Below are 25129 nucleotides of genomic sequence, written 5' to 3'. Positions count from 1 at the left end.
GTCCGGTGAAATTTATATGCATGATAATTAGTTTTAAGATCGTATTGCCAAAGACATGGAACGAACGATAGAAAATTCAGTTTGCCGCCTCGTACATGCAGGGCTGAGGTAACGGCAGAAACCTGTTCAACGCATAAACAGTTCTATCACGCATTCTTAAACAGATATTTGTCACCATACATTCAAGCACGTCTAACACGTGAAATATTCAACCCGGAGACTTACAATGCCAAACAAGAAAGTATTCGGAAATATTTTGAAAAGTACATTGGAAAGACACGGTGTTGGGACAATCCCATGTCAGACAAAAAAGTGATAGGAATTTTAAAAGGCTAATTGCCAATCAGAATTCGGGAATAGCTAACAAACACACCCGAAGGCACTTTGCAGAACTTTTTATCTGTGGTGGATTCGCTTGACGTAATTCAGAAAGACATGGGAAGTATGAATGGCAAGTGCGGTTACTTCCCGCAACATCACACGAACCACAACAATGGCAGGAAACAGCAACAGTGCCACACCTACTAGCACAGAAATGACGGCGCGCATGCACAAAGCCAGAACGGTTCCGGATTTGTGCGTCGAAATAAAAACAATAACCACGGGTATCAACCCATGTATCAGAAAAACAGACACACGCAAAATCAGGGATACTGGCAGCAAAACCAAAACCAAAACGGGTTACTTCCCGCAACATCACACGAACCACAACAATGGCAGGAAACAGCAACAGTGCCACACCTACTAGCACAGGAATGACGGCGCGCATGCACAAAGCCAGAACGGTTCCGGATTTGTGCGTCGAAATAAAAACAATAACCACGGGTATCAACCCATGTATCAGAAAAACAGACACTCGCAAAATCAGGGATACTGGCAGCAAAACCAAAACCAAAACGGGAGTCAATGGCAGCCTAATTTTCGGGGCCCACCGCTGGCAAATGTTTCACAGCCGCCTCCCGGCTGGCAAGACTAGAAGACTGGCAGCGTCAAGCCAGATGTAATAACCAACCATTTCAAATATTTGAAGCTACCGGCGAACACCATCAACAACAAAATCTGGCGTCAAACTAAAAGCGATTCTATCCTGCTCCTGGAAATCGGCCACGGAATGGAATGTATAATGAATAATGAGTAATGCTATGACGAACAAGATTCGCTTTAACGAAGGAGCTGGCATAAGGGATGAGTTATATAACGATACAACGTCTAGTACAGAATGTTACGAACAAATTCAGGCAGGAGTAAACCCTGTAGTAGATGGAATACCAACAACCGTCATTACAAACACGGGGGAGAAATTTAATGTATTTGGTTTAAATTTTTTAATAAGACATGTGAGATGAGAAAAGCTCCGACTTTGCCTGTGCAGAATTGTGTTTTATCGGGGGCCATTGGTGCACGGACACAAAGGATTGAAAAGCAGCCTCAGATTGAAGTGTTATCTGAAAACAGAGCTATGGAATGCACATTTTTCACCGTTGAGTCTCGCCTGTTAGGTAGGGAATTTCTAGGCAGGCGGGATGCAAAGGTCGACCTCCGGAGTGGAGCCTACCAAATAAATGTTGGAGGTAAAGAGTTTATTTTGAATTTGTCGCGCACTGAGGCACGGCAGAGCAAATATTGCCAGAACTTTAAATTAAAGGTTAGAGGCAGCAAGGTGTTGCCGGCAGATAGTCATCTTGTTGATTATGAAAATCGCAAGCAAGGCACGAGGAACAGAATACCTTAGCGAACATCAGAAAGCTAAGTTGTCCGATTTGTTATTATCTTGAGGAAACGTGTTTTCTTGTAAACATGGAGTCATAAAAGGATACGTTTAAAAGATGAATGTGGTTCCTCACGAAACATTTTCATGTCAAACTTTCCATTCCGTTGTCAAAAAGGGAGGTAGGTAAACGGGAAGCACAAAAGATGCTTGCCTGGAATTCTATACAAACACCCTTATCACATTCTCGGATGTTCAAAGGTAAACAAGACTAAAGGATTGCACCGCTACCACGATCTGAAAAGATCTATCTAGTAAAGATATATATTTAAGCATTTTGAAAAACTTGTTAATAGTCTGTACCTGCAAAACTATTGTGTGATGAATGCGTGAGTGTGTATTTTACTGTTGCTTTTATCCTATACTATTTTGTGTTGTCAAAAATTGACAAGACACTATTATTTGTAATGTGAAAATGACTGCATGGCTATGCCTTGCTGACGAAGTGTTTAGCAGTAAGCTCAATATCTTAAGTATGAAGCGTCATAATAAAGGAGTTCATTCATGTCATGAACATTAACCTAGATGTAGGTATTTTATTGTTATCAGATGAAAGAATTTAAAACAAACCTGAGACCACTGACAGAAACTCAGTAAACGTCAAACAGTGACAATTCTTTCAATATACAAAAAAGGCGTGCTATGCATGAAAGAAAACCAAACACATCTGTATTATGCAGTTTCCAAGTAAGAGTATTTACATGACAGTGCACAGTATGCACAGAATTTCGTGGTTAGCTTTGAAAGCTAGCAAAAATTAGCTATCGAACAAATGTCTTTAGGACAGAAAATGTATTGCTTGCTTCCCATTTTTGCGTTTTTTGTAAGAGATAAGATGTCATTGTATTTTTCTTTGCATATTTATTGCATTTTTCTCATATGTGTATGTATGAGATGGTATTTAAGTAGGGATGAGCCATACCTTTTTTACGTAAAGGTTGAAATCTCGGTTAGGATTTGATTCTTTGCCATGATCGTTTGAATCATTCGCGTTTTGCTGACGCTTTGTCACTTAAATTTCCGTCTTGTAAAGTTAGAAGCCTCGTGTCACGTAACAGACGCTGCTTCACAAGTGTGGATCCCAATCTTTCACTCTTGAACCAGTTAAATGTTTAACATAGCGAGGCAAGAAAAGGTATCTGAACGTAGGATCATAAACAAAGAACATGAATATATTAAAATCAGAGCAAACAAATTGTCAGTTTTGTAAACTGTAAATATCAACATTTCACAAAGCGAAATAATGCAAGGATGAGACTAAATTCTCTGCAAACAATTGTGTAAGTGAAATTGCACAGAGTAAATAACAGAGAAAAACGCAACTTCGAAGATCAGGAAAAGCTTTCTAAGACATAAGTATCACGACCTACTACCGAAGTGAACAAGCGAGACTAATGTCAACAGCGCAGTACTCACCTTCGGCAAGCAGTTCACGAAGAGACTAATGGTGAAACAGCAAACACAGTAATCTGGTATCGACGGGATGCTAGAAAACACAGACACAATTCATAAAACACTCATACGTATGCAAACGTAGTGTTTCCATACACGTTCGCTGATCTATTTTGCAGCCGACAGCACTGTTGAGTGAGGGATGTACCCGATACTAATTGTTAGTGTGCGATGTTGAGAGCATGTTTTAAATTTACAACCGTTAACGTGAGTGACTGGCTAAATACACACATAAAAAGACACTCGTGCTGCGCACTGTAAATATTATGTTAGCGCAATGTGTGTACCGTGAAAACCGAACTCCAACGGCAGTGAACACACTTCGATTCGTGCCATCTAGCCACGGACACATGCCTTACCAACTTTAGAAAAATGAATAACACAAGTTTAAGCAAACTTATAAATACCTAACATTGAGTGCCCTTTGTGCAGATTAACAGTCAATCAATAATTACTGTACAGTCCAGCTTAACGTTTTGCAGCAACTATCAAACAATTGATACTGCTGTTTCTATGTTTTCCATAAATAGTCTCAGCTGCTGGTGAACGAGATGGCGACACTGCAGCTGCTCGTTTCTTGACAAACCTGCCACGAGAGTCAGATGTCATGGCAATCTGACAGCTGAGCCCGTCATGTGCTTTCGAGGTGCAGATGCAAACATTCCATCAGGAACGGATGGAGCGCCTCTCATACGTTAGCACCAGCACACGTCTGGAGCCGCGGAACGGCAAAATACAACAAACCTTTGCAATTCCATCTAGCAACAGAACAACGAGGGTACTTAGCTTTATACTCATCATATTGTCGAAATTCTACCGCTCCACACCTTCAACCGCCGAACATCAAGACAAAAGCAAACCTTTGTAATTCCATCTAACAGCAGAACAACGAATCTACATAGCATTGTCTCATTCGTGTCATCGAAATTCTCCGGCTCCTCATTTATAACCATCAATCTTAAAGACATCACCAAAATTTTTAAATCCATCCCATTAGGACAACGAGGCTAACAGTGTATAAAATCAAAACCATCGAAATCAACAGAAATCAGCAACAAAAAATAGACTATCAAATAACAAAAATCTACCAAACGTACCAATTTATGTAAAACCTTTATCATTCTACCATATATTGTATGTACTCTGATTTACTGAACTCCGATTTGTATAACTAATATAATGTTTTGTTTACCTATATCTTTGCACATATAATTAGTTTTTGTAATTGACAGTTATATGAATGGTTGTCTGTACAAACAATTTCAAATGCTGAAACGTGTTGTATGAACAACGGTACAGGCAAAAATGAGTCCTTTTTAACTGTAGCAACAAGAACATAAACATTTTTCAAGCTATCTGCCGAATCATTGAAGGCAATTTATTAATCAAATAACTTCGAAGCATTACATGGATAGATTCAAGAAATTTCTTGTTAATTTAACATCGCAAAAACGACGGAAAGCACAAAAATGTACATTTATCTATTTATTCATCGAAAATATCGTCAAATCTAAATATCGTAAGTAAATTACTTTTATGACATGTAGCAATTTTTCACAAATAGTATTTCAGAGGTATAGCGGCAGTCAGCCTGCGGATGAATGGTGAGCTATTGTAATACGTTTTCTTGCTTTAGAAAGTAAGTGAAGAGCGTTCCTGCTCGAATCTCTCGCTCTTGTCTGTTAGCCTTTAGTCTAATAGGACGCACTATAGTTGCGTCCCTGAGGTATCATTTGTGAAGACAAATGTGATGTGTCACGTAGCACCATTTGCAATTAAATTAATGTAAATTAGTTAAGTTTCATGATTTATCTTTTTAACAGTGCTCCTAATAGATGTATGATACATGAAATGTTTTAAATATTTTAGTGTTACAGTCAGCGACTTGTAGCAGCTTAACAAATTGTGGCGTGGAGACACAATGGCCGGATACAATCAGTATTCTGACACTCATTCATTTGTAAACTTGCTACAGCGTCACTGAGATTAATTCCTGATCATCACGAAGCGTTTTGCAAAGTGTAATGCAAGTTAGGAATCTTAAATAATCCTGCAACAGTCCCCAAGCTATGGTTCCATTCCGCCCGTAAATAACAGATACCAGCCCCGCAAGACTGGTGGTGGAGTTAAAAGATGTAATCTTTTCTAAATTTTGTAAAATTTTTCTAGAAGTCAATTTCACCACTAACAAAGATGTACACAACATCAACAATGGCCATCTGCTCCAGTTATTTTTAAGTTTTTATTTCAAGTGATTAATTTCAGTTTCTATTTAAGATCAAATTACCATTTATTTTAGTAATCTTGCCTGAGCAGACACTTGTGGTGTACCTCTACAATTACATTACTGCTTTGCAATTCACAATGAAGAGCCTGGCAGAGAGTTCATCGAACCGCACTCCAAATGTTTCTGTACCATTCCACTCTTGAACGACATGCGTTAAGAACACTTAAACCCGTCCGTGAAAGCTTTCAGTCGTCCTATTTTATTTTGACGATCATTTTTCCCTGTGTAGATGGGCAACAATAAAATATTTTCCCACTGGAGGAGGAATTGCTGACAAATTTTGAGAAATGATCCTGCTGAAAAGAAAAACGTATTTCTTTCACTGATTGCCACCACAACTAGCTTATCGGTTTTCTTTCGACACAATATCATCTACGTGATCGTTCCAATTTAAGTTATTCGTAATTTTAATACCTGCGTATTTAATTGAATTCTGTAGACGCATTAGCACTCTGCAACATCAAAACAGTTACATGATTCCCATGACTGTAGCTTGTGACATACAATGCTTCAACTCAAAATTCTTAATCATTTCTCTTGTCTTCCACAGTGATCCTCTCATAATCTGAATAATGGATTTGGTAGACATTTACAGAGACGCCTTTGTTTTGTTTTTTGAAAATGTGAAGTTTCAGCTTTGTGTGGAACAGAATGTTGGAAAAGTTTAGTTTTTTTACATATAGAATATGTAGAAAGACATTGTGCATGCTTATTTATAGGTCTCAATGCATGTAAAATTGACCACTTAAATCAAGCATCGTCTTTTGACTGGACGTCTATTATTGCATGTCTCTCTGCTACCATTTTTGGCAGTTTCGTGTATAGTTCTGCGTTAAATAATTTATTCTCGTTTACAGTGATACGCAGTTGAACTATTTCCGCCATGTCGAGACAGAATCTCTCTCACGGAGAGTCTCAAGTTTCTTTGAACCGTTATCAGTAACATTGGTCGAGTACCATTCATTACTGCTTTCAGATGGCATAAAACTCTCCCACTTCCAGGCTTCTCACCTGAATGAACTGACCGGTATAATTACGACATGAGATCACTCCTCAGAGGCAAGTGCTCATTAACAATGTCACGCTATGGAATTTAATAAAAACCCGATCTGTTATATAGAGCCCTAAGCACTGTATCCTGAATAGGTCTCAATGAACACCTACTCTTGCACGTGTTTTGTAGGCGCGTCCACAAAACATCCAATGTTGCTTCAGGAGGCCCTGAACGAACTAGCTGCCGACCGACCCATCTCAAACATTATCGACGGATGATATGTGAGGAAAACGGGCAGGCCAGGAAAGCAGGGGTAGCCGTCGTCTTTCGAAGAAGGTTTGTACATGCCTCGTCAGATGCGGCCGGGCGTTGTTCTGCTAAAATACGACATGTGGAACGGCCAGGAGGAGGGTCAGTGCCTCGGGCTATAAGGCTTTCCTCATGTAGCGGTAGCTCTTCAGACTGGCCTCAAGAAACAGGAGGCGAGATCGTGTCTTACAGGCAATGGCGCCCCAAACCATCACTCTTCGAGGTTGTCCAGTATGCTTCTCCTCACTACAGTCTGCCTGACTGCGTTCACCACGACGGCGTGCGTGCCAGCCTGTGTGGCCACCACTGTACGGCAAGTTGAAGCGGGACTTGTCCGATAGCACTACATTGACCATACAGCCCGCTAGTGTCGGCGTTCACGTGCCCATTGCAGTCTGCAGCGTTGGTAGGCTCTGGTCAATGAAAGCTGGTAGGGCGTCCCACCAATCAAGCCCTCAGAAGACGGCGTCGAAGCAGACACATCCACTCCCGTTACAGTATCCCAACGTCGTACGAACACTGTGGACGAATCTGTTCTGTTTGTCACGGTCAAGTGGACAAGATGGTAGTCATCTCACAGTACCCTGTCGGCGCTCTTCTCTTCATTCGTTCCACATACACCTCACTGCTGAAGCACCGTGCCCTGAGCGAGCAGCAGTCTCACGGAACGACAGACTCGCCCCCTCCCTGGGGCCTTCCCGCCCCCCTCCTCTCCCAAGAGACCATTCGTTCTGCTTCCTGCTAATGCGCTCACATGCCGATATTCCAGCCTGTGATATCGGCGATGCACTTGGTTACATGTATCCACTTCGAACGAGGACTCCGCACCGACTGAGCTGTTGGGCCTAAGTTCACGCCATCTCTCTGCCATTTAAATCACTTATTATGGTTTCACAGTTCTACACGTCCGGACCGCAGCGACGCACGGATGCACGCCAAGACCGTAGGATCCTACACAGTGCCGTAGGGGACCGCACCGCCACTTCCCAGCAGATTAGGGACACTGTTGCTCCTGGGGTATCGGCAAGGAGCATTCGCAACCGTCTCCATGAAGCTGGGCTACGGTCCCGCACACCGTTAGGCCGTCTTCCGCTCACGCCCCAACATCGTGCAGCCCTCCTCCAGTGGTGTCGCGACAGGCGTGAATGAAGGGACGAATGGAGACGTGTCGTCTTCAGCGATGAGAGTCGCTTCTGCCTTGGTACCAATGATGGTCGTATGCGTGTTTGGCGCCGTGCACGTGAGCGCCACAATCAGGACTGCATACGACCGAGGCACACAGGGCCAACACCCGGCATCATGGTGTGGGGAGCGATCTCTTACACTGGCCGTACACCTCTGGTGATCGTCGAGGGGACACTGAATAGAGCACGGTACATCCAAACCGTCATCGAACCCATCGTTCTACCATTCCTAGACCGGCAGGGGAACTTGCTGTTCCAACAGGACAATGCACGTCCGCGTGTATCCCGTGCCACCCAACGTGCTCTAGAAGGTGTAAGTCAACTGCCCTGGCCACCAAGATCTCCGGATCTGTCCCCCATTGAGCATGTTTGGGACTGGATGAAGCGTCGTCTCACGCGGTCTGCACGTCCAGCACGAACGCTGGTCCAACTGAGACACCAGGTGGAAATGGCATGGCAAGCCGTTCCACAGGACTACATCCAGCTTCTCTACGATCGTCTCCATGGGAGAATAGCAGCCTGCATTGTTGCGAAAGGTGGATATACACTGTACTAGTGCCGACATTGTGCATGCTCTGTTGCCTGTGTCTATGTGCCTGTGGTTCTGTCAGTGTGATCATGTGATGTATCTGACCCCAGGAATGTGTCAATAAAGTTTCCCCTTCCTGGGACAATGAATTCACGGTGTTCTTATTTCAATTTCCAGGAGTGTATATACCTCCAACTGCGCAACGCTACGCACTGTTAAAATCCAACAGCGCAACACTACAATAGCATAAATTCCAACAATGGAAACCAGCCACAGACTTCACACAGCACAGTCGATGATTTTCATACAGAGCGCTACGTGGCGTTACCAACATAAAATCCTAAACAGCCTACTTACAGAGTGTCTTTCTCGCCTCCAGGTCCGACCTCCAATCCCGAAAGCGTTCAGCAAGAATGTAGTAATGTGAATCTTTTCTCTCGAAAGCCAGAACTCCCTCTTCCTTTAATGCCAAAATCCGAATGCCTAAAAAGTGCTCTCCTGCACGTGGCCAGAGTATTTCGTGCACCTACAATTTCCTATCCAAAAAATTACTAGCCCAAACCAAAAAATTCAAACGGTCACTGGAACACTAAACGAAGTTAAAACACTGAATGAAAATTTTACAGAAATATTTTACTATAAACAATAAGAAACGTCAGTTGAAAACTAAAGCACGAAATTTACTAAACGACTTCAACGCACAGAAAACTCTAAAAAACACAGTAAGCGAACGTTTCCAAAAGCTTATTAAATGATTATTTCGCCATACACGACACGAAACTACTAAATTTAGTAACTGTGTAACATGCACAAATAAGTTTGTCAGTACTTAGTTTTATAGCCGCTACAGCTGTCGTGAACGCCGCAAAATATAAACACGTGGCGTGAGGCTTAGACGAACGACGTATGTACACCCACGAATAATAGACCACTCGAGGCAATAACACAGGAAGAAAGACTGAGATTAATGAAAATCCACTAATAAGTTACTTTTACAGCAAATATTAACACAAATAACTTTAAAATAAGTAACTGAAGACAAACTTTATACAACGTTGGCGAATAATTTCAACGGCAGTCCAGCACACATGACGTCCCACCAAAGACCCAAAACTACTACAGCTAAATTCCAGAGTCCCAGTAGCATAGATTTTTACAATAATTCTGATCGACTGTGTCCATTTAGAATGTAATTTCACCATCCCCAGTAGCAAAGTTTTTACAATAATAATAACTCTAATGGACTGTATGCACATCAAAAAATAATCTGACATGGATGGCTAGAGGCCAACGGCATAAGTTTTTGATGTATTGTATCCTCCTCCAGCGACTCTGTAAAAGGTACTCTCCTAGTCAACTTCTCTACCGCCCTCCTCTGTCCAACAAGATGAACTCAAGACTAACATCACAGGCTGCTACCAATAACAAATTGTGCTTTTCCCACTGGCGGGTTTTTGTCATCATCAGAAAGCAAAAAGGAAAAAAAAGTTCTACTCTTTAGTGTCAACTTAGCGGTCAACAAGCCGTGTAATACAGTCACAGTCGATGGTGTTTTTTGGTGCGCTTTCTAAAGATGCTATCAGCGGCCGGAAATTATGCTTTTGCATTCCCAACAAAATAGCGTTTCTCAGAAGTCCTTCACACCACTGGCAAGTTTTTCTCCTCCTCCTGAGAGAGAGAGATATGTGGGCCAGAGGTTGGACTAGGGGGAATCGTAGGGATCTGATCTGACATCACAACTGCGTCCTGAGATATTGTCCTAGACCCTGGTGATCGACTGATGAGCACAGCAGGTAAGTCCCATAGTTCTCAGAGACAAGAGCCCTGGTGATCTGCGATCCAGCGCCTAGGAACTGCCCATCTGCCCGCACGAAGCCCATTCTCCCATTTTCTCCCTGCCATGAGTTAACTGCGAAGCTTATTAAAGGAATCTGCCATCTGCGCCTCAAGGGAACAACCTCTGTAACAGTCTCTTGCTCCATAGCGCTCTCCTATCCTGAATGCCACAGCGTCCACTCATGCATGAAATTCCAAAAGAAAAGAAAAAGCACAGAAAGATAGTACTACATCTGCCATCATTGTCATATTCGTCCTTGCCGTTCTAAGTACAATTGTCCCATTATACATGTCGTTAGTGTGTTACTGCAGTCCAGTCCTACTTACATGGATGAGATGTGGACAGCCAGAAGAGTTAGTCTCATCTCAAGGTGTAAGAGGCAGTCAACTAGAAATGAGACAGATCGAAAAAAGTAAATAAATTGTGAATATATTGACTTCCAATCAATACCCTCTGAAAAATGATGGTGACTGATTTTATTGTGAATGAAAAATGAAATCAGTAAATTGTAGTTGTAAACTGTAATTGTAGCTTGGGCTCACTGCCTCCTCCAAGCCTATGATTGTTTTTATTCTGAGTCTGAGAGAATTTTCCAAATTCAGATTGATCTGAGGAGGCACTGGAACTAAACCTGTGTCGTTCCACTCCAAAGGCAGTGATGCCAGTTGTACAGCTGTGGAGGTGGTCGATTTTAATGTGTGTGTATGGCAACCTATAAACATGATACTGACGACTGTGTATGAGTGGTGAAATGCAAAAACATTAAATGTGATTCTGTATTTATGTGCAACCAATGCAAATAAATTGAATGTGAAAACATTGTACGATTTCAACTCTAAATATTCCTTTTTGTATCTGGAATTTATGTAATTTCCTATGTCAAATGATGTATGTGAATATCCTCGATCAGGATTGGTTTATTTGTATGCAGTTAATCAAGTGAGCGTCTAATTTCCCTTGGAAAGTAATCATTTTTATATCTAGAGTATTATTGTATTGTGTATGTGGGGAAAAATGTAAAACATTTAATTTTTGTTACTGGCTATGTATGAAAATGGATATTCTATGAGCATGATATAGGATGTGGAAATTGCTGGCGTTATTCTGGACGAGTTAGAAGTTTAACAATACAGAAAGTGCCAGGAAACCAGTCTAAAGTTTTACACTTAGCTCCAAGAGGTCCTTTACAGTATTTAAATAGCACAAATTAACAGCTACTGAAATGAAGCTCATAAAATTACTATGGAATTATTCATAGTCAAGACTCGAGGGATCTGCATCTTTGTATTTATGTATTTAGTTATTCTCACAGGAAGGAAACTTGTTTTGCTTAAAGCAACATGAATAAAATATAGATTTTGAATTGAAGTAATATATGGCACCAACAGCACTTTACAGCTATATTTGACCACTTTTCATAAATCATGTAATAGAGTAAATATTACTCTAAAATACGTATAGAACCTATTAATCAAATCTTAATGTTACTTTGCGATACTCAGAACAGGGCAGAACCTTTTTTTGTTAGCCAACCAGAGAATCAATGCTCTTATATAAAACACAAATGCAGTTTAAAAAGATGTAGCGTGATATACTTCTCTAGGACACAACCTCATACCACATGAATCGAGAGTAACACAGATGAGAACCACCACTAAGATACTCAATTTTGTGAACACAACAAAATTTCTTCAGAAAGACTCTGTTCGAATACTATTTCAGCACAAGGAAAAGGAACCATCTTGAATCGCCTCTACAGAGTTTTCGAATCCACAGAGCCGTCCACTCGCAAGACGGTTCACGTTGGCCTCTGCTAGCGGCTATGTCTTCTTGAACCAGTTAGCTGCAACCGTCACTTCCACGTGGAGTCGTATCGCAAGTCACCGATGTAGCCCATGGCAATAAGCCGCGATTGGTACACATCCCAGTGGTAGAGAGGGAGGACATCCAGTGTTGCATGACCGACACATCATGAATATCTATGTTCCCTCTCCACCCTCTTGCTTCCTTGTTGGCAATCCCTAACTGACCATCTCAGAACGCATGCTTGACTTAGCCACTCGTCAAAGAGGCTGCTTGTAGATCCCACCACTAGTTGCAAGACCTCTCTGAGGTCAATAGTTGTATCCGTTTAGTAACGGTTCAAAAATCTGTAAAAATATTAAATATAAAAACGATGTACAACTCAAGCTCCGAATGTCCCCAGTAGTAGGTAGAATATGTGTGACAGGCTACGCTAAATAATGTGCGTATACGTACGCAATCAACCAAGTCTTTCATTAATTGTCTTTGGAATGTAAGCTTTTTATAGTCCCGGTAGCTGAATCGTCAGCGTGACAGACTGTCAATCCTAAGGACCCGGGTTCGATTCCAGGCTGGGTAGGAGATTTTCTCCGCTCAGGGACTGGGTGTTGTGTTGTCCTAATCATCATCATTTCATCCCCATCGACGCTCAGGTCACCGAAGTGGCGTCAAATCGAAAGACCTGCACCAGGCGAACGGTCTACCCGACGGGAGGCCCTAGCCACACGACATTTCCATTTCCACAGTAAATTTTATATCTAGAGTGCTTTATATTCGGTTTTGCTATCATCAGTGAGGGTGAAGAAGAATTGCTCGGCCCACAGAGTGGATGAAAAGTCAAAGGAGCACTCACAATGCACTGAAATTAAGCTCAAGATAGACGAAAGTAATGAAGAGTAGAGAGAATGAAGTTAACAATCAACATAAAACACAATTAAGGACAAAGAAGTAGACGAAGTATTATCTTGGAAGCAAATTAAGACAAGGGTTAAGACAACAGGGAACAGCTTCCATGTTATAAAAGTGAGGTATAGAGCGCAAGAATTATACATCACAGAAGTAATTAAGAAACTAGGGTGCAAGTGGCACTCTGAAATGAAGAGGATAATACATGAGAGGGACTCGTGGCGGACCATATTAAATCACTCGGAAGTCTGATGACTGAAGTAAAAAAATCAAGCATTGCCATGCCTAAAACGATGGTACAAACACGTTGACATACAAAACAGTTTCCAGTCTTCTTGGACAGAACGGATAAATACAGGTCCTGTGTGGTTTTCAAAAGAATATTATTCTGTTCTTCCTGCAATATAGTTGTACGTTCAAGTGACGATGACGGAGATGGATCACGCACGCTTCTTTTCAAAACAGACTTCAAGGGTGCAATAATATTCAGATCACGTGACAGTGGTGGGCAGGGGAAATGCTCAGTTCATCCTCGTGTTCATAAACCCAGTCCTGGATAATGCAAGATGTGTGAACATGGGCCATGTCACCTTGTCATCACGGGTGAGCGAAAGTAGTCACATAATCCTTGGCTGTATGTCATCTTGCAGAGTAACCATGTGGCCCACGGAATACCACGATATGACTGCCCAAAACATCACAGAACCACCAGCACTTCGGCACCACGCATCAGTGACGCGTGGTTTTGGAATTCCAGTCACTGAGCAGTTCTCTGCTTATGGATTCCCTTCCATGTTTTTTGTGTTAACGGCTTCGTGGGACAGACATTTGGCTCTGCAGTGACATTTAAAGCTATTGCCCCCTTATTTTTCGTCACATTCCTCTTCAATGACCATCCGTCATGATTACAAACACTTTCTTCCATGTCGTGACTTAGCAGATGATGTTTTTATGTTTTCCCCGTATGCAGTGTAACTCTTAGATACGGCGCCTTTCGAAGTACCAAACACTTCGGCTTCTTTTGTTACTAAGGTACTCGCCCAATGGGCATCAATAACTTGGCCACGTTTGAATTCACTTAGCTCCGACATAATACACTCACAACTACGCAGAACATTGTTGTACCCACGACTGACACTTGCAAAGCATTGAGGACATACCATAGATGATGTTCATGATCAAGTACAACTGCGCAACTAGCAGGCTTGGTCAGCATTTGCATTTATGTTCAAACATGGGTTTCTCGCGATGTTTCCATATTTCTGTGCAACCCTCGTACCTTGATGCAACGATTTGTTATGATATGAAATGGAATGATGCCGTAGACTCAACCGTAATTAAATCAGACTGTAGCCTATCGTTAATTGGTAGGATACTAGAAAAACGCAATGAATATGCAAATCACATTGCTTACAAAGCATTCGTACGACTTATCCTAGAATAGTGCTAAAGTATGTGGTACCGATACCCAATAGGAGTGACAGGGACTGATGAACCTAAACAAAGAATGGAATCACGAATTCTCAATGGTTTCTGGGACAGATCGCAGAGCGTCACACCAAAAAGCTAGAACTGCACTCTAGAAGATAGACGCCTACTATTCCTCGAAAGTAGAAAATTTCAAGAAACGCTCTTCAGTCATGAATGTAGGAATATACTACAATCCCTCTGTTTCGCAGTCGTAGGGACGGTGAGGACAAGAGTACATCGTGAACAAAACCATTCATGAAATCATATGCTCCATGCGGTAATGGGACGGCGTCTAATTTCGTCGTAGAGTGAGAACTAACCTCTGCCAGGCACTTCGCAGGGATTAGCATAGTTTAGATATACACTCCTGGAAATAGAAAAAAGAACACAATGACTCCGGTGTGTCAGACCCACCATACTTGCTCCGGACACTGCGAGAAGGCTGTACAAGCAATGATCACACGCACGGCACAGCGAATACACCAGGAACCGCGGTGTTGGCCGTCGAATGGCGCTAGCTACGCAGCATTTGTGCACCGCCGCCGTCAGTGTCAGCCAGTTTGCCGTGGCATACGGAGCTCCATCGCAGTCTTTAACACTGGTAGCATGCCGCGACAGCGTGGACGTGAACCCTATGTGCAGTTGACGGATTTTGAGCGGGGGCGTATAGTGGGCATGCGGGAGGCCGGGTGGACGTACCGCCGAAATGCTCAACACGTGGGGCGTGAGGTCTCCACAGTACATCGATGTTGTCGCCAGTGGTCGGCGGCAGGTGCACGTGCCCGTCGACCTGGGACCGGACCGCAGCGACGCACGGATGCACGCCAAGACCGTAGGATCCTACGCAGTGCCGTAGCGGACCGCACCGCCACTTCCCAGCAAATTAGGGACACTGTTGCTCCTGGGGTATGGGCGAGGACCATTCGCAACCGTCTCCATGAAGCTGGGCTACGGTCCCGCACACCGTTAGGCCGTCTTCCGCTCACGCCCCAACATCGTGCAGCCCGCCTCCAGTGGTGTCGTGACAGGCGTGAATGGAAGGACGAATGGAGATGTGTCGTCTTCAGCGATGAGAGTCGCTTCTGCCTTGGTGCCAATGATGGTCGTATGCGTGTTTGGCGCCGTGCAGGTGAGCGCCACAATCAGGACTGCACATGACCGAGGCACACAGGGCCAACACCCGGCATCATGGTGTGGGGAGCGATCTCCTACACTGGCCGTACACCTCTGGTGATCGTCGAGGGGACACTGAATAGTGCACGGTACATCCAAACCGTCATCGAACCCATCGTTCTACCATTCCTAGACCGGCAAGGGAACTTGCTGTTCCAACAGGACAATGTACGTCCGCATGTATCCCGTGCCACCCAGCGTGCTCTACAAGGTGTAAGTCAACTACCCTGGCCACCAAGATCTCCGGATCTGTCCCCCATTGAGCATGTTTGGGACTGGATGAAGCGTCGTCTCACGCGGTCTGCACGTCCAGCACGAACGCTGGTCCAACTGAGGCGCCAGGTGGAAATGGCATGGCAAGCCGTTCCACAGGACTACATCCAGCATCTCTACGATCGTCTCCATGGGAGAATAGCAGCCTGCATTGCTGCGAAAGGTGGACATACACTGTACTAGTGCCGACATTGTGCATGCTCTGTTGCCTGTGTCTATGAGCCTGTGGTTCTGTCAGTGTGATCATGTGAAGTATCTGACCCCAGGAATGTGTCAATAAAGTTTCCCCTTCCTGGGACAATGAATTCACGGTGTTCTTATTTCAATTTCCAGGAGTGTAGATGAATATCTAGACGAAGTTGTATCTGTTGATGTATTTGAATCTAAAATGCAATAGCCTGTACTCCTTTTTAAAATTAATTTACGTACAATCATCAGACTGTGTTCATATACCCACTGTTACTGTCGTGAAATTAAGGGAGCATGTATTGGAATAAGTAATTAATTCATGTTCCTTGAGGAAGAGTAATTCAGAATAGGAATCTGACTTGGCACTGTATCGCATGGGTTGTACGGCAGATCCTGCTGTCAAACACAACTCATTCGAGAACTTTCTTCACAATAAGAATACCCATACCTGCAAAGAACTCATCTCCATCACACCGTTTTAAGTCATACATTGAAAGTTCGTATGTTGAAATCAATAAATATTTCGGTGCCATGCGAGTATCAACGTACGTTTCCAAATTGTAACGAAGAGAGTACTTAAACTCTTAACACCTCCACGGTTGTATTCTGTAGCCTATGGGCGCATCCAGATGTTGCATTATATCAGTAAGATTCAGGTCTATTTTCGGTAGCATTGTTGTACAGTCACGAAAGGAGAACGTCACGCAACGTTGTTACACATAACAGACCTGCATTCCATGATCTCGGCCGTCCTTCAGCACCATTAGAGCGACCGTGGCAACTTTTCTCCTGTGCCTTGTGGTGTGCAGTCGCTACTGAGGCGTGCTCAACAAGGATGAACGTTCTTGTATTTTTTAATTACACCATTAGGTATACATAATAATTAGAAGTTGTTGGACGTATTCAGAAGAACATATTTCCGACATTATTATTCACTATTTAATGTTCCTATCGCCTTCTTAGCTTACACTTACGTTACACTCAGTGGCCTCTTTCAGCTGAAGCACTCGTTTCAGTTTCTTGATGACAGTAGTTTACTTATTCTCGGTTATGGCATTAGAAATAGGAGGAATTAAAGATTCTCCTTTTAGAACACGGAAGTAAGAAATCACATACTGACAGATACGATGAGTGTTGTCTGCATAAAATTAATCGACCTGGTACCTTTGGATATACGTTCATTTGCAATTGGTTTAGACGTCTATGATTTTACCAATAATAACGATGAAATATATAGAAAACTCTAGTGATAATAGTATTTATAATAATTTGTTGCAGTTCTTGGAACATCACTTTAGCAACCCCCCCCCCCCCCCAATAAATTTCCGTTCAGAGAAATACAGCATTTCAAAAGCATTCACCAGAAAATGTGAGAACTATGTGGGTTGTGCAATTGATCTGAGAACAATAATAGGAACAAACTTTCATAACACTGATAATTACATAATTTACGCAATATAAAATCTTACAGGGAAGCCATCGTTCTCACCAAGTCATTTAGCACAACGCCTGCGCACACCGGTCTGAAGCCTATAGCTATGTCAGAGAGTAAATGTGGAGTGCATATCCAAAGCAGCTATATTACAACGTAATTCGTAATAACACAGGCACTGAAATATCGTATTTATCCGCCGACACCGGGCGAGCGTCTTTCAAGTAAAATATCTCACCCTTACTGGAATACACATAATAGATCTACGAGTACAGGTCGTAGACACATGGTTGACGACATATGGAAGTTTGGGTATGGTTGTGGGTAGTACACGGATAGCCAAACGGTAAAGTGACCACACGCGATTAGCGGGAAATCAGGGTTCGAGTCGCGGTCAGGCACCAACTTTAAGTATAGTCATTCTCTTCTATAGCTAATTGTTGCCTGTGTTCTCAACTGCAAACACATTTAACGTAGTGGAAGTTTTGGTCTTACGTTATGTCATTAAACGGATCAAAGCCATCTGTCCCGACACTGTGTGACCATAATGGCAGTGAAACGGAGGAGAACAATGAGAAGACCGAAATATTAAGCATCTTTTTTCCAAAACTGTTCCACACAGGAAGATCGTCTACTGTAAATCGTGGCACGAACGGCAGAATGGCTAATATCGAAATAAGTGACCATGGGATAGAAAAGAAATTGATATCGCTCAGTGGAAGGAATACCACTGAATCTGATGGAATAAAAATTCGATTCTACATAGAGTATGCGAAAGAACTTGACCCTCTTCCACCAGCTGTGTGCCGTAGGTCTTTGGAGGAGCGAACTGTTCCTGATAACTGGAAAAAAAGCACAGATAATTCCTATTTTCAACATTGGTATCAAATAAACGCACATAACTATAGGCCTGCATCTCTGACTTCAGTCAGTTGTAAGATTTTGGAACATGTTTTATGTCCACGTATTATGATATCTCTGAAGGTGTAAAATCTCCACTGTAGGAACCAACAAGGGTTCCGAGATCAACTATCTTTGAGATCCAATTCTCTGTATTCGTTCACGGGACCCAGAAAGCAGCAGATACAGGTGCGCACGTAGATGCCGTCTTCCATGAGTTCCGAAAGGGATTCGATACAATTCCCCACTGCCACCTAATGAAATAAATATGAGTATACGGAGTATCATACCAACTGTGTGATTGGACTAAAGAGTTTCTAGAAAACGGAACACAGCATTCAGTCTGAATGCAAAGAAGTCTTCAGACGTAAAAGAGCCACATAATGCTATAGGGCCATTACTTTTCGCAATATATACATAACTACGTAACAGATAACGTCGGAAGTTCCATAGGCTTTGCATGCCAATTCTTTTTGTACAGAAAAATCGCGAAGCTATTAAATTGTAGCGAATTGCAGGAAGACCTGTAGAGGATCGGCCCTTGGTGCAGGCCGTGGCAGTTGACACTCATCAACAGACGTAACGTACTGCTCATTCATTGACAGGGAGACCCTTTATTGTACTCGTATTATTACACATTCGCAGAAGAACCACTGTAAACAGTTTCTTCCATAAAACATCTAGGAGTACGCGTACTGAGCGACATGAAATCGAACGAGCATACAAAATTAATTGTAAGTAAGACACAAGCCTGCCTGAGATTCGTTGGGAAAATCCTCAAGAAGTGTATTGCATCAAACAAAGAAAGTAAGTTTCAAAACATTCGACCATTACCTAACCGCTGCTGGTAAGCATGCGGTTCGTAGCAGATAGGGTTGATAGAAGAGCAGCGCATTTCGTTACAGGTTCAATTAGAAGGCAGGAAAGCTTCACAGAGCTAGTCAGCCAACTGCAGTGGCAGAAGCTACAAGACAGGCGTTATGCATCACATTGCACTTTATTGTTGAAGATTCGACAATGTACGTTGCTAGAAGACTCAACAAATATATCGCTTCCTCTCACGTACATCTCGTGAGAAGACAACGAAGATAAAATCAGAGATTCGAGGCCACGCGGAGATAATGTGCGACACTGGAACAGCAAAGCGGGGAAGTGAGAGTGAAGATGTAAATTTAACTGGCGTAAAGAGCGAGTCGGGTGGACAATGGATGGCTGGAAACGAGGATTTGGAGTTATGAGTCACGCTATATCCTGTGGCAATCCGATGACGGCTTCGGATTCGACGAATACCTGTAGAACATTACTCGCCATCATATGTAATGCCAAAAGTGGAGCACGAAGGAGTTGATGAATTATTATGGGGGCATTTTCGTGGTTATGATGTGCATCACTTGTCGCACTGAAGAATACGACAAATTCGGAAGGATATGAACACACTTTATAGCACTGTGTACTATGTGCAGTAGAGCAACTGTCGGTGACGATGATTGATTGTGTCAGCGTGCACATTGTCATAAACGAGTACTTGTGTGCCAGCGGTATGTGTAGAATAACATTCCTGAAATGGGCTGGCCTGCCAAGAGTCCTTACCTGAACCTAATGGAACAATTACTTGATGAGTTAGGTCGACTTCGCTCTAGATCCCAGTGTTCTACCTTCTCTGAAATGGTCTCTTGAGGAAGAATGGGCCTACATTGTATGAAGAATGGTCCTGTTATTCCACAATCGTTAAACACCTCACTGAAAATGTCCCCAGCGGAGATCAAGCCGTGATAAAGGGAAAGGTGGCCAAATCCCATTCATATTATTGTCTACTAATACCTCCAAATATCTTTGATCCGATAGTGTCTGTGTGCAGGCCTAGATTTTTGAAGTCCATTGCACTTAAATGATGTGTGGAAGTTGTTTACCTGTGATGGAAAAATTGCCCTGAGGAAGAAAAAACCGAATTTATGTTCATACCTTGGAGGGTAGAGTGTAAGAGAGTTTTAACTCTTGTTTAAAAGCATAAACGACTTAGGAAACGTAGCTATAATTTCATTACATGTAATACTGTTGACTCAGTGTCAAATGGTCATTACTGAGAGGGTAAAACACGTTTCAGTTCCAGTTCATTCCTCTGTTCTTATACAGAAATACAAAGTTATTCTCAGTATTTACCAAGTCTGTTTAATAATCCAGTCTACAATACATAACTAAAATGCGACCTAAGACTTCTCAGGACACCCTTCCCCATAACATGTTGAGGATCATCAACAGCTTCATTATTCAATGGCAGTCGATACTACAAAAATTGAATGACATGGCACACAGATAATTAATATAACCCAGCGTATGAAATTAATCAAATGATTTATTTTCAAACATCTGCCAGAGCTCGACCAAGAAGCTATAATTTCCGTGAGCTGTGAGGGTGAGTTGTAAGCTATGCCTTCATAGCTCATTCCAGACAATATCATATAATTCTGATGCAGCTGACAGCATGCAGGTGCCAGGAGACTCCTCCTGGCCCTCCTGGACCCACTGAAGGGCCACAACCAACTGGCCCACCTGGTCCACCAACCGGAGGTCCTGACCCAACAGGTCAACCTACAGGAGGTCCTGAACCAATGGTCCTCCTGGACCACCAACTGGAGGCGCTGACCCAACAGGTCAGCCTGCTGGAGGACCTGAACCAACTGGAGGGCCACAACCAACTGGTGAGCCATAGCCTACTGGAGGACCTCAGCCTACTGGAGCACCAGCACCACCTAGCAACATTTTGCTCGGTGTCTTCTAACGAAACAGCACAAGAATCTCACATGAAGCATAACTACAGATCTTCCTTCCTCCTTGGCCACTAAATACACCTTAATTTATTGTTTTGGATTTTTATTGTCACTTTTAGTTTTGTATGTCTCATTAAATCAGCAACTGAAAGCCTTAATTAGGTTGTTTTATTCTGCTGTGAAACTGATGAAGTTATGAGATTGATTGAAATAAAAATGTCACAGATTTAAGTCACTGGCAGCAGGAAATGGCAGAAAGTATTCTTTGGGAGAAGCGCTGGGCTATAAAATGTGCAAACACAAAAGATTACAAATTCGATCATTTTTATCTTATCATGTGATGGAGAGGAACAGGTTTGTACCAGAATTTTACAACAGGGAGAAGTGTATGCGCTGCTGCTAGGGCCTCTTAGGGGCTATAAGACTACAAGGGTAACTCATTTAAGTCCACTGGGTATTTGTCATTCATGTTTCCTGTTCTCCAAGGAAGAAAATGTAGAAAACAGTCAAACAGTTGGCTGTTAGATCTGTGCGCCTATGCTGTGCTATGTATAGAGTATCTATGAATCGCTTCTAACTTAATTTAGCTGGCAAACTCTTGGGTAATACTAACTGCATATTTTCTGAGCAGTAATTGCTACACTGGCAGAGTCACTGTGCCTTTAACCTCTTCTTTTAACATATTCTGTGTTTCTGTATCTCAAACCTCTGAGAATAGTAACAGTAAATTGTGGACTAATATTGCATAAACGTTCCACACAAGAAAGAAACACTCAGATTCGCTTTTATCTTCAGGCATTTCTACCAAAAAGTTTTTGTTAGAATTTAGAATAACAATTTATAGGTCAAGTTAACTATAGGTGCACTGCTATTTCCTACTAGTGTTCACTAAAAACTTTTTTTTGTTTATGACTATTTGATTGGAAGGTAATATTTTCCTCTTTGTGTTTGACAGTCAAATACAGCCAGAAAATCCAATCAGCTGATTAATTTGTATTTTATGTTTTTGCTGTTACTGACTGAGAAAAGAACTTTCAGCATGTGCTGATAATTACTATCGCTTGCATAGCAAGTGAACAACGTTTTTTCGCTTGCAAAATAAGGACCTGCGGGTTTGTGGTAGAATGTCCCTTTTCTGTAATAACATCGTTAACTGTCGCACTGGCAAACGAGACTCAAAGTTTTCTTCCCTATGATTCTGCATATTCGCTGTTTCTCGTGGAAGATGGCTTTTTGCCAAGTCAATTTGAGGCTACACTGGAGATTATCTACGAAGACAACAACGTTTCCTTCGTTTAGTCCACTGGTCATGTTAACGTAATCAAATCAAAAACGTCACTCCTTTGATAATAGATGAACTGTTTGCACCTATTTATACAGCAAGGTAATGAATCTTTCTGTGCACATACTGTATGAGGCAAACAGCGTTTCTATTCCATCGTTGACGGCAATTCTCGGCCATAGGCATACATTGCACTCCTTAGGCACTCCTAAATACATCATCTAGATTACGAGCTGGTGGCTGTAAACTGATAAAGCAGTCTACAAACATTAAAGCATCCGAACTGCAATTAATGACTTTTACTTGCCTATATTCTTCCAATCACCTTCCACTGCACCTCGGCTGACACTTCAGGGTTCGACACCATTTTGCTGCATAGACACTGATGGCTTTGTTCTGTCACTCTGACTGCACCATTCTTGCTCTCCTCATAAACACACAGCTGCGAGATATGTATACTTAAGACAGGCGATTACAGTGCCGCTAGTTTGTTTATAGAATATAACTACAATGGCAAACGAGCCATATACATAGAAAGAAACTCAGCGAGCAATTCAAACAGCAAGGAAGATAACTGTTGTTGGCCAGAACAATGTATGGTAATACCGATTTGCAATGGAACAAGGTGTTACAGGGGAATAATCGTAATGAATAGGAAGGTAAACTTGAGAGCGAGTTACTGTGAACAGTTTAGTGACAGGGTTGTTCTCATCAGAATAGACAGCAGAGCAGCACCTGCAGCAACAGTCTAAGTATACATCCCTACATGATACGCACAAGATGACAGAGAAAATAAATGAACATAATTATCTAAAAGGAGATTCATAATTATGAAATCATGAGGGACTGGAAAATGGTAGTAGAGGAAGAAACTAAAGAAAGTGTTATGGAAGAAAATTGTACCAGAACTGAGAGAGGAGAAAGAAAGTTTCGCAGAGCACGGACTCATTTTACTCTCTCAGTCACAGCCCAGTATTTTAGTACCATAAAAAGCGAAAGATCCAATCACAGAGTATCCTGCATCAAGGATATACTTTGCATGTCTGCATAAGGCCGAGTTAAACATGCGCTCTCTGAAACCTATAAAACAGACTTATTGATTTAGAGATTCTCTGCTAGGCTACAAAGTTTACACGTTCACGTGTTACCTGTAAAAATACGGAGTGCATGACTGTTGTTGAAGAAAGAAGAGTGGGAAGAGATCGTGACTTTAAATTAATTTGTAATTCGTGTCGTTATGAATTTTCATTTTCCTCTTCCAAAAAATAACTGACGCTGGTACCTATGAAAGCAATTTTAGGTTATCATATGTTCTGAGATGCCTTGGACAGGGCAGGGAAGGAGATAATTTATTGTGTGGTTTTCTGAACATGCCTCCACCTCATGCAAGGTTTGAAAACGTAAATAAAAAATGTCTGATGCTGTATGCGATACTGAAAAAGTTTCTATGAAGAACGAAGTGCTGGAATTGGCGGAAATAAACCAAAAAGAAACAAATCCTGGGGTAGATAATCACGACAATCAACCTCCTACAAATGTTACTGACCTGCATTTGTCTATAGATAGGACCTGGATGAAATGGGATCACACATCTCCGTATGGAGTTGCATCTGTTATTGGTATTGACTCGGGTAAAGTTTTAGATGTAGAAATTTTGTCTAAATACTGCCACCAGCGTACAACAAGGAAAATGTCCACCAATGAAGACAGTGAGAAAGAGGGGCAAGAAAAGCATGCAGTAGCATGCTCTAAAAATTTTAGTGGTTCAAGTGGAGGCATGGAGAATGCTGCAGTTGTGAGGATGTTCTCCGGATCTGAGGACCATTATGGTGTTAGGTATACTAAATACCTTGGCGATGGGGACTCCTCTTCATTCAAAGCTTTAACTGATAAAAATCCGTAAAATGCAACAATAGAAAAGCTGGAATGTCTTGACCACATCCAAAAGAGGCTTGGCGGTAGGCTTCGTCGCTTGCTGAAAGAGAAAATAGGTGAAGTACTTGAGGATGGAAAAAACTAGGAGGTAAAGGCAGGTTTACTCTGAAAGAAATTGATTCTCTTCAGTTATTAGATGGGAGAGCTAACAGGAAAAACACACATAGCTTAGAGGCAATGAGGAGTGCTGTGTGGACAATTTTTTTCACAAACTATCCACTGACCAAACACCAGTGCACAATCTGTATCTGGAAGACGATTGATGTAAGTTCAGCAACAGAAATGAGATGTATTCATATAAACACTCATTACCAGAACCTGTTATGAATACAGTTAAGCCAACATACAGGTTTCTTGCAAACCATGATTTATTGAGGAAGTGTCTTCACAGAAAGACACAAAATGCTGGTGAAAGCCTCAATAATTTAATTTGGATTAGATGCTCAGAAGGGACATTCTGTGGACTTCAAGTATTCAAAATAGGTGTCCATGATGCAGCTTTATGTTACAATAACGGAAATAATGGCAGAACTGAAGTGCTGAAGAGAGTTGGTATAGATCCTGGTGTGTTTCCAACAAAAGCATTTTACGAGAGCAGGGCCAAGAAAGCTAACAGATCAGTGTCTTACCTGCAAATA

The 25129-nt window shown here is 42.2% G+C and overlaps 3 protein-coding genes across 3 annotated transcripts in view; 2 read left to right on the top strand and 1 right to left on the bottom strand.

The window, feature by feature from the left end:
- Positions 1–4697, top strand: part of LOC126336537 (proline-rich protein 2-like) — a 41737-nt gene extending 37040 nt beyond the window's left edge. Inside the window, exon 3 of the transcript XR_007564973.1 lies at positions 3751–4697. The gene's annotated coding sequence lies outside the window, so the exon portion shown is untranslated. The remainder of the gene's footprint in view (positions 1–3750) is intronic.
- The window catches only part of LOC126336538 (proline-rich protein 2-like), a 479405-nt gene that overhangs the window by 377632 nt on the left and 76644 nt on the right, over positions 1–25129 (bottom strand). The gene's annotated exons all lie outside the window — the stretch shown is intronic.
- Positions 16943–25129, top strand: part of LOC126336531 (proline-rich protein 2-like) — a 34598-nt gene continuing 26411 nt past the window's right edge. The window contains exon 1 of the transcript XR_007564971.1: positions 16943–16975. The gene's annotated coding sequence lies outside the window, so the exon portion shown is untranslated. The remainder of the gene's footprint in view (positions 16976–25129) is intronic.

Source organism: Schistocerca gregaria, chromosome 2 (assembly GCF_023897955.1).
Source record: "Schistocerca gregaria isolate iqSchGreg1 chromosome 2, iqSchGreg1.2, whole genome shotgun sequence".
Taxonomy (NCBI): domain Eukaryota; kingdom Metazoa; phylum Arthropoda; class Insecta; order Orthoptera; family Acrididae; genus Schistocerca; species Schistocerca gregaria.
This window is presented reverse-complemented; position numbering and strand designations above follow the sequence as displayed.